Genomic DNA, 13,233 nt, shown 5'->3' with positions numbered 1-13,233 from the left:
TACCAATATCATTATGACAGAATATAATGTACAAGATGCTCAGAAAATACCTTATACCTACCACTTACTGAAGAAATCCTTGAGTATTTATGAGAGTTAATGATTATGATTTGTTCATACTTAGGAGGTGAGGTTTGACTATTCAAATCTAAGTTGTTTATATTCTGACTCAATATTTGATACAACCTTCACACAGAGACTGGGTCTACTTCTATACATTAATTTTGATATAAATAACAGAATGTATAAACTCAATTGCCTCCCATATTCCTCCTCCCAAAGTTAAAAATGTCTTTGAAGTCAATACAGCTCCATAACTTTTTCCATATAAGTTTTCACTTTAAATGATCATATTTTTTTAAGAATAGAGAAATATTTCTCTTTATTTACAAAGCATGTTTAAAAATGACTTATAAACTTAAATGTATGCAATCCAAATATATGTTATTGGATCCACTTGAATTATTTTGATGTCATTAATTAACTAAACATTTTTTCTTTGAGTATAGGATATTAATCCCTTTATAACATTTTTGGGTATATTAAATATATTATATCATCAGTCTGTTGCAATACTCATATTTTTGTGATGAATCTATAATTTCAGCAAGTGTATATTTAATTTTGGTAATACATCAAATTACTATCATTAAATAAGTAACTACCTTCCTATTCTTTCGACTCTTCTCTATTTTCAATATAACACTATTTGAATTTTTCCAGATTTTTTTTCTGGATCATATTGCTAAGTTCCAACTATTAAAAATAATTCAGTGTCCATTAACCTACACCTCAGGATTCAAGTTCTACAAGGTCCTAAAATATAAAAGGTAAATTTGAAACAAAAATCTATTTCTGAAATTTAAATAATTCATAAATAGATGCCTAATATAATTTTCTTCCATTACTCTTCCTTTCCATTAATAAAACCATAGGCCATTTCAGCCATTAAATTTAGCTATGTAATTTGTTCAGAACGTGTATTCATTTTTAATTTTCTGGTTATGGTGGAATAGAATCTCTACTGGGAACATTTGTCCAAGAGCGTTTCATGCATAATCAGGGGAGTTTTAATATGTCACTGATTCTGTTTGTGACAATATGCACTTTGGGAATGTAGAATTCACAAAACAACATTACTAATCAGAGTAGGTAAAATTATTGGCAGTATCTAAGGTAAGGACACGTACCTAGAAAATGTTGTACTGTCAAGAAGCTGTGCTATTAGAAATAAACATCAGTGGTAGGAGAAATTCTTATTAAAGATAAGCAAGTTATTTTTCTTTAAAATTTTTTTTTAATGTTTACTTATTTTTGAGAGAGAGACAGAGTGTGAGCATGAGCTGGGGAGGGGCAGAGAGAGAGGGAGACACAGAATCCAAAGCAGCTTCCAGGCTCTGAGCTGTCAGCACAGATTCCAACATTGGGCTCAAACTCACAAACCTCTAGATTATGACCTGAGCCGAAGGTTGACACTTAATCCACGCAACCACCCAGGCAACCCTACAAGTTATTTTTTCTTAACACTTGGTTGATATCAAAATGGCATACAGAAACCTGAAAGTATGCATAATTCAATTCTCGTTAGAAGATCAATAAATAATAACTTCTTGCTAAAAAAGGATGGGGAGAGATAATGTGCTATAGATATTCTAGTTTTTAAAATATGGACTAGGTTAAATCCAAATCTATATACAGCTTAAAAATAAGGTACCCAGTTGGGAACATTTTAAATTCTAACTGAGCCTACAGAATTTGTAGCATGAGAATGTGATATTTTATATGCTAATAAATCCCCAGATTTGTGCTTTTGTCCTTAAGTTGCTCAATAAATAAACCAAAGACATAAACCAAAATAAAAATTATATTTAAGTTAAAACACAACCATTGTCAACAATGTCTTTCTGAAAAATAAACGCAGATGTTTAATTTACAAAGTGTATTATTTCCATTTTTTATTTATGTATTAATGATTCTCAAATTTTTATGTAATTTAAATATGAAACATAATCATTAAAACATATGTTAGTGAACTGTGCAAAGAAGTCAAAGTTTAGCATTTTCTGACCATTGGTTATGTGTGAGACTTTAGTAATTACTATTTTGGTGGTTTAGCAGTCAGAGGGGTTGCTAAAGATTTCACAGATTAATCCAGCACTGAGTAGGACATAAGATTGTTATTCCATATCTGGTGTTGGTCATTGTCTGTAGCAAAGAAAATCTTCTGGGCCACATTTATCTCATTTGTAATTAAATGAGGAGGGTTGGCAGGGATATTAGTGAAAAAACAAAGGAGGGAAAAAGGGAGAATGGGGAGGTCGTGCCAAACGTGGACTCTTTCGGTAGGTAAATATTCTATGAAGTCTTCTGAGAAATTTTAGATCACCCTTAAATGGAACACAATGGAAGACAAAGTGTGCATAGAGGAGCTTCATTTCCTTTTTTTTTTAGTATTTATTTATTTTTGGGAGAGCTCAAGCGGGGAAGGGGCAGAGAGAGGATGACAGAGGATCCTAAAGTGGGCTCTGTGCTGACAAGTTGACAGCCTTGAGCCCCAGGAGGGTCTGGTTGGAACTCAGGGACCAGGGAGCGCGAGATCATGTCCTGAGCTGAAGTGGGACGCTCCACTGACTGAGCCACCCAGGTGCCCCTTCACTTCCATTTTCGTTGAATTTGTCATCCTTAGTTAGCTGAAGTCCTGAATTTAAAGTATAAAGTAAGTCATAGAGAGATAAACAGGCAGAACATCTGCCCACAAAGCCACACAATATGGAGCAAGCCCTGAGGCCCACTCAGTGGGAATTGGTAAGTCTTTTGCCTAGAACCCAGACTCAATTATAATCATCCTTTCAGTTTAGTTTCCCTTTTTTGAAAAGTCTGCAAGTTACCCATGGCAACTTTGCTCAGTCAGCTCTATTTACAGCCTGCCCCTTTAGCAATACTAATGTCATAGCCCCTTAGAAATCCTCAGGCACTCACAAAGTCAAGCTGAGCTTCTTGGAAAGCAGGTTATCTTTTACTATTTTTGCTAGAAATAATTACCTTTTTGACAGTTAGCTAAATGATTTCGTCAGTAAATCCATTTGTGTCATATAGACAGGAGGACAATACACTTTTTAAGAGTGCAGATTATGCTTAAAACTGCATCAGATTCTAAGCTCCTTAGGAATAAAAATGATACTGTTCTTTGTGTCATTTCTAGAAACTGGCAGAAGTCATGAATTCAAGTAATGAATTTTTCTAAATCCATTATATCTGCATTTTTCATAAAAAGAGGAATAGTATTTTTCAAGTATGTATTTCAATGATTTCATTAACTCGTTACATTCCAATTTCATGTCTCCAGGAATCTTACAGTAAAGTGAGAGTTGAGCACATGAAAATATATGCCATCGAAACACTGAGATAACACTACCAGATACCAGTGTTTTACTTGTGAACCCACTTCTTCTGTGTTACTAAGACTGTAGTCCTCATTTGAGCACAAAAGTATCTATTGAAACTGCAAACAACCTTATCTAATGTTATGAAAATATCAATTCCAGTCTAAATCCAGAAGGTTGCTTCTGACTGCTTCTGAGAGAAAACATTTAGTAAACACTAATCTTTTCTCTTGTAATACTCTCCTTTTGTCCCATCTTTAACTCTGTTAAAACTTATGATTCACTTTAACAAATAAATCAAGGTAGGTAAAACAGGTGAGTAAAACTAAGCACCTTAAGCCTGGTAGTAATAGCAGTAACATTAATACACACAGCATTTGGAATCATCATCTCAAATACAGCATCCTATGTAAATCTATGCCATGAAGATAGGAATAAATATGCAAAACCAGCCTTGGTCCTCAATAGACTTACAACTATGTTGAGAAGATAAGGCTTTCACACTTTTGGGGGGAATGCAAACTGGTACAGTCACTCTGGAAAAGAGAATGAAGTTTCCTCAAAAACTTAAATATAGGGGTGCCTAGATGGCTTAGTCAGTTTAATGTCCAACTTCGGTTCAGGTCATGATCTTGCAGTTCATGAGTTCAAGACTCATGTCAGACTCTGTGCTGACAGCTCAGAGCCTGGAACCTGCTTTGAATTTTGTGTCTCCCTCTCTCTCTGCCCCTCACCTACTCATCTTCTCTTTCTCTCTCTCTCCTTTTCTCTCTCTCAAAATTAAATTAACATTAAAAAAGTTTTAAAAAGGGGGGCACCTGGGTGGCCCAGTAGGTTGAGCATCCGACTTAGACTCAGGTCATGATCTCACGGTTTGTGGGTTCTAGCCCTGCGTTGGGCTCTGTGCTGACAGCAAGCTTAGAGCCTGGAGCCTGCTTCAGATTCTGTATCTCCCTCTCTCTCTGACCCTCCCCTGCTCACACTGTCTCTCTCTTTCAGAAAAAAAAAAAAAAAAACTACCCTATGATCCAGCAATTGCACTACTAGGTATTCATCTAAAGGATACAAAACACAGATTCAATGGGGCATATGCATCCCAACATTTATAGCAGCACTATCAACAATAGCCAAATTGTGAAAAGACCCCAAATGTCTATCTAATGATGAATGGATAAAGATGTTGATATATACACCTACATACAAATACACACACACACACACACACACACACAGTGGAATATTACTCATCCATCAAAAGAATGAATTCTTGCATTTGCAACAATGTGGATAGAACTAGAGTGTGTTATACTAAGCAAAATAAGTTAGGGAAAGACAAATACCACATAATTTCACTCATATATGGAACTTAACAAACAAGATAGATGAAAATAGGGCAAGGGAAGGAAAAATAAAATAAGATAAAAACAGAGGAAGAGGCAAACAATAAAAGACTCTTAAACACAGAGAACAAACTGAGGGTTGCTGGAGGGGAGGTGAGTAGGAGATGGGCTAAATGGTTGATGGGCATTAAGAAAGGCACTTGTTGTGATAAGCACTGGGTATGTCTGTAAGTGATGAATCACTAAATTCTACTCCTGAAACCAATACTACACTATATGTTAACTAACTTGAATTTAAATAAAATCTTGGGAAGAAAAAAAAAGATAAGGCTTGCATGTGAAAATATGACTAACACAAAGAATAAAGAGGTAATTAACGGATTTGTTTAAAAAAACCCACAAGGCTTAATGGTGATCAATGAACTTTAATTTTTACCTCATTCCACATACAAAAATTAATCTGGGATGGGGATAAACAAAACGTGAAGTTCAAAATCATAAAGCTTCCAGAAGAATACATAGAGGAATATATTTGTGGCCTGAGTGTCAGTAAAGGTCCCTTAAGCAGGATGTATAAAACATTAACCCACAAAAGGGAAAACTCATAAATTGAACTTCATCAAAAATATCTGCTGACCAAAAAAAAAAAAGAAGAAGAAGAAACTTGAAGTATTAATAAAATGAAGAAGCATACCACAGATAGGAAAAAAAACATATTCAGTATACATATCTGACATTCTGGATCATATACAGAATGCATAAAAAACTTTAAAAAAAAAAGCAATGTAAAAACAAGCTNAAGAAGAAGAAACTTGAAGTATTAATAAAATGAAGAAGCATACCACAGATAGGAAAAAAACCATATTCAGTATACATATCTGACATTCTGGATCATATACAGAATGCATAAAAAACTTAAAAAAAAATGTAAAAACAAGCTACTCACTTAAAAATAGACAAGATTTGGACACTTCACAGAAGATATACCAATGACCACCAAGCACGTGTGAAAGTATCCAACATTGTCGTCTGAAAATGGAAACTGGACAATAGTGGTTCTACAACCATTAACATGGCTAAAATGGGAGAGTCTACCAACAATAAATGTTAGCAAAGATAGGAACAACTGCAATTCTCATACATTTTTGGTAGGAGAGCAAAACAGTATATCCCCTTTGAAGAACAATTTTTCTATTTTTGTGGTTTCTTACAAACTTAACATACCCTAACAATTCTCTAACTGGAAATAACTCAAACATGTGACAGGAAAATGAATAAGTAAATTTTTGAATATTCATACAATAGAATTCTACTTGGTAACAGAAAGGAACAAACTATGAAACATGACACAAAGATGAGTGTCATAAATATTACATAATTGCCAGGACATGGAAGCAACCCAAGTGTCCATCCACAGATGAATGGATAAAGATATAATGTGTGTATATATCTACACATATAGATCCAACATAGATGGATCTAGAGAGCATAATGCTAAGCAAAGTAAGTCAGGCAGAGAAAGACAAATACCATATGAGTTTACTCAGAAACAAAACAAATAAACAAAGAAAAAAAGAGACAAACCAAAAAATACTCTTAACTATAGGGAACAAACTGATGGTTACCAGAGGGGAGGTAGGTGCAAGATGGGTGAAATAGGTGAAGGAGATTAAGAGTCCAACTTGTTGTGATGGGCAGTGAATAATGTATAGAACTGTTGAATCACAAAATCATACACCTGAAACTAATATAACGCTCTATGTTAACCATACTGGAATTAAAAATTTAAAAACTATGTATCATGTAGTTTAAAAGGAATCAGACATAGAGGCACACAAAATATATAAATATATAATCATATATTTACAACATAAAATGTACATATATAACCAGAAAAAATAATCTATACAAGAGAATTAAAAAAAAAAAAGGGTGGGGACTTCTCTACAAAAGGATACTTTCTAGACACTTTCTAGGGCTCAGTGTGGTTATATGGTTATATACAGGTGTGTATAACTGTCAAAACTCATCAAGCTAAACACGAGATATTTTTTCTTTTGTATGTTAATTATACTTTAATTTAAAAAATAGCAGCAAAAACAAAAGTCTGCCTCAAAACAGTAAAGGATTAATTGTTAAATGAGTAAACCAGAAAAGATATACATCGGGGTGGTAAAGACTTATAATTTATGAAGTTAAAAAAAGCTAAATATATAATGAAAGATAGACAGATATAAGTATAGATACAATAAGATACATGTTTAATGAGATATATATAAAATGAGATATACATTTGTATTGAGTCTTAAAGAAGAAATAGAATTTGAGTGGTAGAATACAGACAGAAGGCTTTCTTCAAAGAGATAAATCGAGTAAGAAATATCAAATACTTAGAAGACTCATGGTGTCATTAAAAAAAACCCAAAGACACCGTCTTATTATCTGTTCAGGTAAAATTCTACTTAGGCTATGATTATGAACTTTTCACAAATGCCCTTTCACACTGATGTATATTCCTCTATTTTGGCCTCTAATGCCCATTTTAACCTGTCTACCTCCAGACAAACTGTCATCCAAATATGACTTTGCTGGTTCCTTCTCTTATTCCAAAGCCTCCACAAATTTCTTTCAGATCAGGAATAAGACCACAAAATATATCCTATAAATTTCCTGGGCTTGTCTGGGTTGCATGAAGACTACTCTCTTACCTTATCATATAAATAGCAGCTAAAATACTGCTTCTATTCCAAAGTTACTTCAGTGACACAAGTATTTATTACTCTTCTGGAGCTGAAATTTTTCACAGTTTATGGCACATGGAATACTCAGGCAAGAAGAAAGGATTGCTGAGGGAATAGTGTGAGTTTTCACGGTTGATAAGATTATCAAATATAGAGACACTCTAATCTCATTTTGCAGAACATCTTCTGATTCTTTGATCACACTTGCATTGGATCTAGTCTCCATAAATATTGAGCAAAAGGGAGGATTATACAACAGTCTGCTTAAGGTAGTGAGCAGACCAAACATACTCTCACCTAAATACAGAGAAAGAAAGTGTAAAGAAGCACACTTTGAGTCTTTCAAATCGTAAAATAGATCCAAGGACAATTTATCCTCATTGAAAGGGCATCTATTATTTACCAACTACTGAATGAGACCCTTTGAAGAATTAATTTTCCATGTTTTTTAAATATTGTAGGTTTATTTGAGTGTTAAAATATTTATTAAAGCATGACAGTTTATGGAATTAAGCAAAGCATTCCTTTAATCTAAGAGACAGCTATCCAATCAAGTTTCCCAGAGAACTACTAGAAATATGGTATTCCAAAGAAGCTTCTACTTCACCTTGATGCAATTTAAATTGAGGGACCCTTCAGATTCTCTGAAATATGAAGAGCTTATTCGGTTTATCAGTGCTGTCTGAAATTACTTTCAGAAACAGAGAACAGTTTTAGTGACTTAGTTTATCAAAAGAAAAAAAATCACAATAGAGAGAGATAAAGCTGCTGTGCAGGTTACCCATGCTGTGTTCTAAGATCGCCTAAGGCTGTCTCCACAGTCAACTGTTATCTACCAACTCAGTCTCTCCCTTGGTTATGTTTTTAATCTGGTGGGGTTTTTTTTTTTTCATAACTTATAATGTATCTTAGAATAATATATATATTTTTTACATTCCAAGTTAGGAACAAAGCAAAGATAAAGTCAAACTGCTGTCCATATCGACAGCAAATGTATCAAACCTGCATTAAAGTGGTAATTATTTACACGAAGCCGTTTAATAACAGAAATGTGAAATATGTGAATAAAACCAAATTTGCACATGGTCATGAAGGTAATTAGCACGGGAACACAATCTTGCAATATCAACAGGTCAGGAAGTAAATAGCAATCAAGTCAAATTGATTGCTAGGAAGTTGAAAAAAAAAAAAGGACTCTAAATGAAATTCAAGTGAAGAGAACTTCCTAGGCTGCATAACAAATATCAATCAAACTAAATGTATTGAGAGCGAATAAGAGCTTTAACAAGGCAATCAAACCAATGCCAAGCCTGTGCAACATTAAATCTCCTGAATTAGAGAAGACTGAACAAGAGAATTGGTGAATGGCTTGAGTTAATAACAAAACTCAAGCTAAATGTGGTATTAGAATATTTACTTGGAAATATAATGAAGTCTATTCTGTAAATTTAAAAGGGGAAGGAAGAACAGGAAAACAACAACAAAACAAAATACATCTACTTAATAGTCTGCCCTGCCATTTTCTGCCTTTTCAGTACTTAGCAAAACAAAATGAAATAAACTCCAGTAACTCAGGAATTTTATTACTACCCTTTCCAACAGGTTTAGAAAAATAATCAGCAATTTGACTCTAACAACCCACAATAAAGAAATAGTATTTTTCACCCTTGTTCATCTTCTCATGCTGAAGAAATAAGATACTTTATCATCCCATGAGCATGTTTTAAACCATGTCACCATCTTAACGAAGAGCAAAAACTACAATTGAAGAAATGCAGGAAGGGAATTCTTTAGTTTGGGGGTTTGTAACTGTCCTTGGAATGTCTGGATTTATTTTGCAACCAATATCTGCTGTGGACTAACCATCAATTTCTTTCAATTAGTAAGTTTTCAAAAATAAGTGTTGATTATTTTTTTCTCATCTACTTCCACTGAATGGTAATCCTTTTGAGGTGGGGATACTTGTTAGATAAACCTTTAAAGTTCTTGTATCAGCGTGGTATAAGCTTGTCTGGGAGCAGGAATTCCCTGTCCTCAGGGAGTTGGGGTGGTTCAGTCAGTAGGGCAGAGGCTTGGTTTCCAGTAATGAAATTGAGCCTAGAGCACCAGCTCCATGCTAAGCGTGGAGCCTGCTTGAGATTGTCTCTCTCTTTCCCTCTCTTTCTTTCTCCATTTGCCCCTCTCCTCCACTCTCTCACTCTACTCACTCGTACTCTCTCTCTAACATAAAATAAAATAAAGTAAAATAAAAGAAAATTAAAATTAAATAATTCCCTGTCCTCTTCCAGGACCTTCTATTTGGACTAAGAAGCAAATTGGCATAAAAAACTTAACAAGAGAAAATCAAATTTACTTTCACATATACAGAGAATCTGCACAGACATGGAAGTTCCAAAGACTGGCAAAATTCAGTATAAATGTCATCCTGAGCTAAGGAGAAGGAGGTGGGGTCTGGGACTTGAGAAGGAAGGAATGCAGGGCAGTAAGAAGAGCAGATATTTGGTAATTAGATGTTTGCCCTACCATACAGAAGGGTGATTACTATTATCTCTAGTAATAGCCCTTATTCTGGGAATGACCCCCCCACCCCATTTTAGATTCTTCTGTGTGGTTAAAGGAGGGATAAACTTTCTCTTGAACCTACAAGATTTCGACTGCCTTCAGCTCAAAATAGTCCACATGCCAAAGTGGACCATCCTGGGGTTACCTGCCTCTGGCCCCAACAATCTCAATAAATATTTCAAATGATGATAAAATTTTATACTTCATCTGGCTCAATCCAACTACTTATTAGGTAGATAAATTGAAGTGTTCAGGGGGAAGCAGAACTGCTCAAACTGTAAGAGAGTGGTGAACGGAGGATGGGAGGGATTCCCTATTTCCACGGCCACATTATTCTCATTATGCCATGCTACCTTGAATGAATGGTGAATAGATTTTTATAAATAATCACATGATATTCATGGTAGGTGAAATGCTTCCCTTCTCAAAAGTCTTCCGTAAAGTCAACGGGCTGGTGGTAGAGGATGGGAGGGAGAACTGGCAAAGTCAGCCTTTAAAGAAAAAGTTGTTCAACAAAAAAAAATTTAAATAAAAATAAAAATGGCCTTAAAGATTTTCTCAAGTTCTAACTGATTCTCTTTGAAAATGATTGCTGGATACACGAACGAGGAGAGAAATGTTTTTAGTCAGTTTGACACACATTTCAACAATCTGTATTCTGTGAAGATAAAGGAAACCTCATTTAAAACGGAGTCACTTAAAATGAAAAGGGAATGCTCACAACACTACACACAGCTGTCTATGTAACCAGCAGGAAGAAGGAAGATAGTTCCTTTGACCAATTTGGACACTTTATACATGGGGATTTCCCTCCCACCTTTAAGAATAAAAAGAAGAAAGACCCTTCTGAGCTCCAGAAACTAACCATCACCTACAGCCAATGAGAAATGTGCCTAACCTCAAACTCTTACTCTCCTCCAGTGAACGTCTACTCAGGACAATCTTCTCTCCTGTTTCCTCCTAAAATCTAAATAAGCTGACTTTCCCTTTGTCTTTTTGGATTTGCCTATGGTTCCCATAGCTTGCTTGTCCCAAATTGCAATTCCTCTGCTATTCCAAACAAACTCATTTTTTTTTTTAACTTCAGTAAAGTTGTTCTTTGCTCTGTTTAAAGTTAACATTACAGGTAATAAAATATGTGCTTGCCCAAGGTTAATATTATTGTGAAAGAAAAGCTGTGATATTTATGTGTTTTTTGTTTGCTGTTGTTTTTACAAATTATAACATGCAGGCATTAATTATTTTCCTTGAGGTAAGTATCATTCATGAGAATAACAGGACCAAGAAACAAAATATAACTAGAGTATATCACATGTATCCATTATCATTAGACTATAGAAACGATTTTTTAAAATATGGTTTGTCTACTATTAAAATCTCAGAATAATATCACCAATTAAGCATATGTCTTAAAGGTTTGGAGATCAAGACTAAGTTTCCTACTAGATTTCAATTACTTTAGCATACAAGATTAATGTCTTACATACTTTTTTTTTTTACCTTCCCAATCTCTCTGCAGGGGAGCAAAATATACTACCCCAAAATAAGCCCTTTAGGCATCCTGATTATTTTAGGCTTGTTACTTTAAAAAAATATACATACTTATTTATTTATTTATTGGGAGTGTGCAAGCACAGGAGAGAGAAGGAGACAGAGGATCTGAAGCAGGCTCTGCACTGACAGCAGTGAGCCCAAAGTGGTGGTCAAACTCACAAACCCTGAGGATCTTTGAGTCCCAAAGAAGTTGGATGCTCAACCAACTGAGGCACTCAGGTGCCCCTAAGCTGGTCATTTTTAAGAAAGCACACACTGGAGAAGCTCTGAAAACTGATTAGAAGTTACCCTTTTATAAAAATATTTATATATATTAAGAGACATATCTACATTTGTGAGGGTGTCTCCCTCTTTGTAAGAAGCAGAGGGGGATAAGTCAATCCCTAGAATCTCTTACCAGTGGAAAAGACAATACTTAAAGGTAACCACCTACAACTCCACACCCCCAAAAAGCCTTTGTCTTTAGATGAAGATGGTATTCAAGCTAGAGATAATATACAGGAAGTATATGTGTTATCAGACTTGTTTCTTTTCTTTCTGTTAATCCTTTTATGTCAATGTAATTATTAGGCCAGCCAAAGAACCTAGAAGGGAAGAAGAGAAAATTTTCTTCTCCTATATCTCAGAAGGCATTCAAGTAAAGACTAATGAAGGAATCTTACCAAGATTGCTTGTTTCCAATCTTCTAATTCATAATAAAACTATTTTTGCATGGAGTTCCAGCCAATGTAGTCAAATGATCAATACAGTTAAAACTAAAGTTACAATAGCTCTTTGACTGAACAGACTGATTTTTCTGACAAAATGAATTAAGTCAGTTAGGAAGGACTTATTTAATAGGTAATAAAATTTACTCTTAGCTAATGCATGGGTTCAGCAGATGGTAAATGAAAGCTAGGGGATTTACTCTCATGTTTTGTTAAAAAACGTGCTATTGGGATTGGTTTAGACCATGAACTCTGGAGCAAGTTTGCCTAGTTTTAAACACTCACATTTACAAAGTTAAAGGCCTTATAACCTTGGGCTAGTTAATTAATCTGCCTGTGTCTTAACTTCATCCTTTATAAAATGGACATTAGTAATAATACCTCATTCACAGAGTGATTTTCAGGCTTAAATGAATTCCAGGTACATAGTGCTATGGTAATGCTACCTTCTGTTATTACTCTTTGAATAGTAGTAACACTAGCTTATTAATACAGAAAAAATAAATAATTCTTAAAATCACAAACTGACATTTCACATTTGAAACAAAAGATTCATACTGTATTATTTATGTTAAAAGATGGCAAATGTCATCTTGGAATTTACTGCTTTTGTTTCATCTTTTGATTGAGACTCAGAAATAAAAACATATCCATATTTTAAAAGAATGCAGCCATACTCTTATTCGTTAAAACACATTTTCATTTACAACATAGAGTATTTAAATTTGCTTTCAGAACTAATGATATTTAAAGTAGAAAAGAAGTAGGAAATTATTTTTTCTCTAATAAATAGAGGTCTTTTTTTAAAAAAATTTAAGCTCTTGAAAAAAGTTAATCACCCTTCCCTTAATAGACTCACCACATTAACTTTGACTCAACATCGAAATGTATTTTTACTTAATGCAATTTACTGAAAAAAGACAAAAGTATATTTTTATTGACTAAT

The 13,233-nt window shown here is 34.3% G+C and overlaps 1 protein-coding gene across 1 annotated transcript in view; it reads right to left on the bottom strand.

Moving 5' to 3' along the window:
• Positions 1 to 13,233, bottom strand: part of ZNF804B (zinc finger protein 804B) — a 514,753-nt gene that overhangs the window by 361,588 nt on the left and 139,932 nt on the right. The gene's annotated exons all lie outside the window — the stretch shown is intronic.

The sequence above is a fragment of the Crocuta crocuta genome, unplaced genomic scaffold (genome assembly GCF_008692635.1).
Source record: "Crocuta crocuta isolate KB4526 unplaced genomic scaffold, BGI_CrCroc_1.0 scaffold165, whole genome shotgun sequence".
In the NCBI taxonomy this organism is placed as follows: Eukaryota; Metazoa; Chordata; class Mammalia; order Carnivora; family Hyaenidae; genus Crocuta; species Crocuta crocuta.
This window is presented reverse-complemented; position numbering and strand designations above follow the sequence as displayed.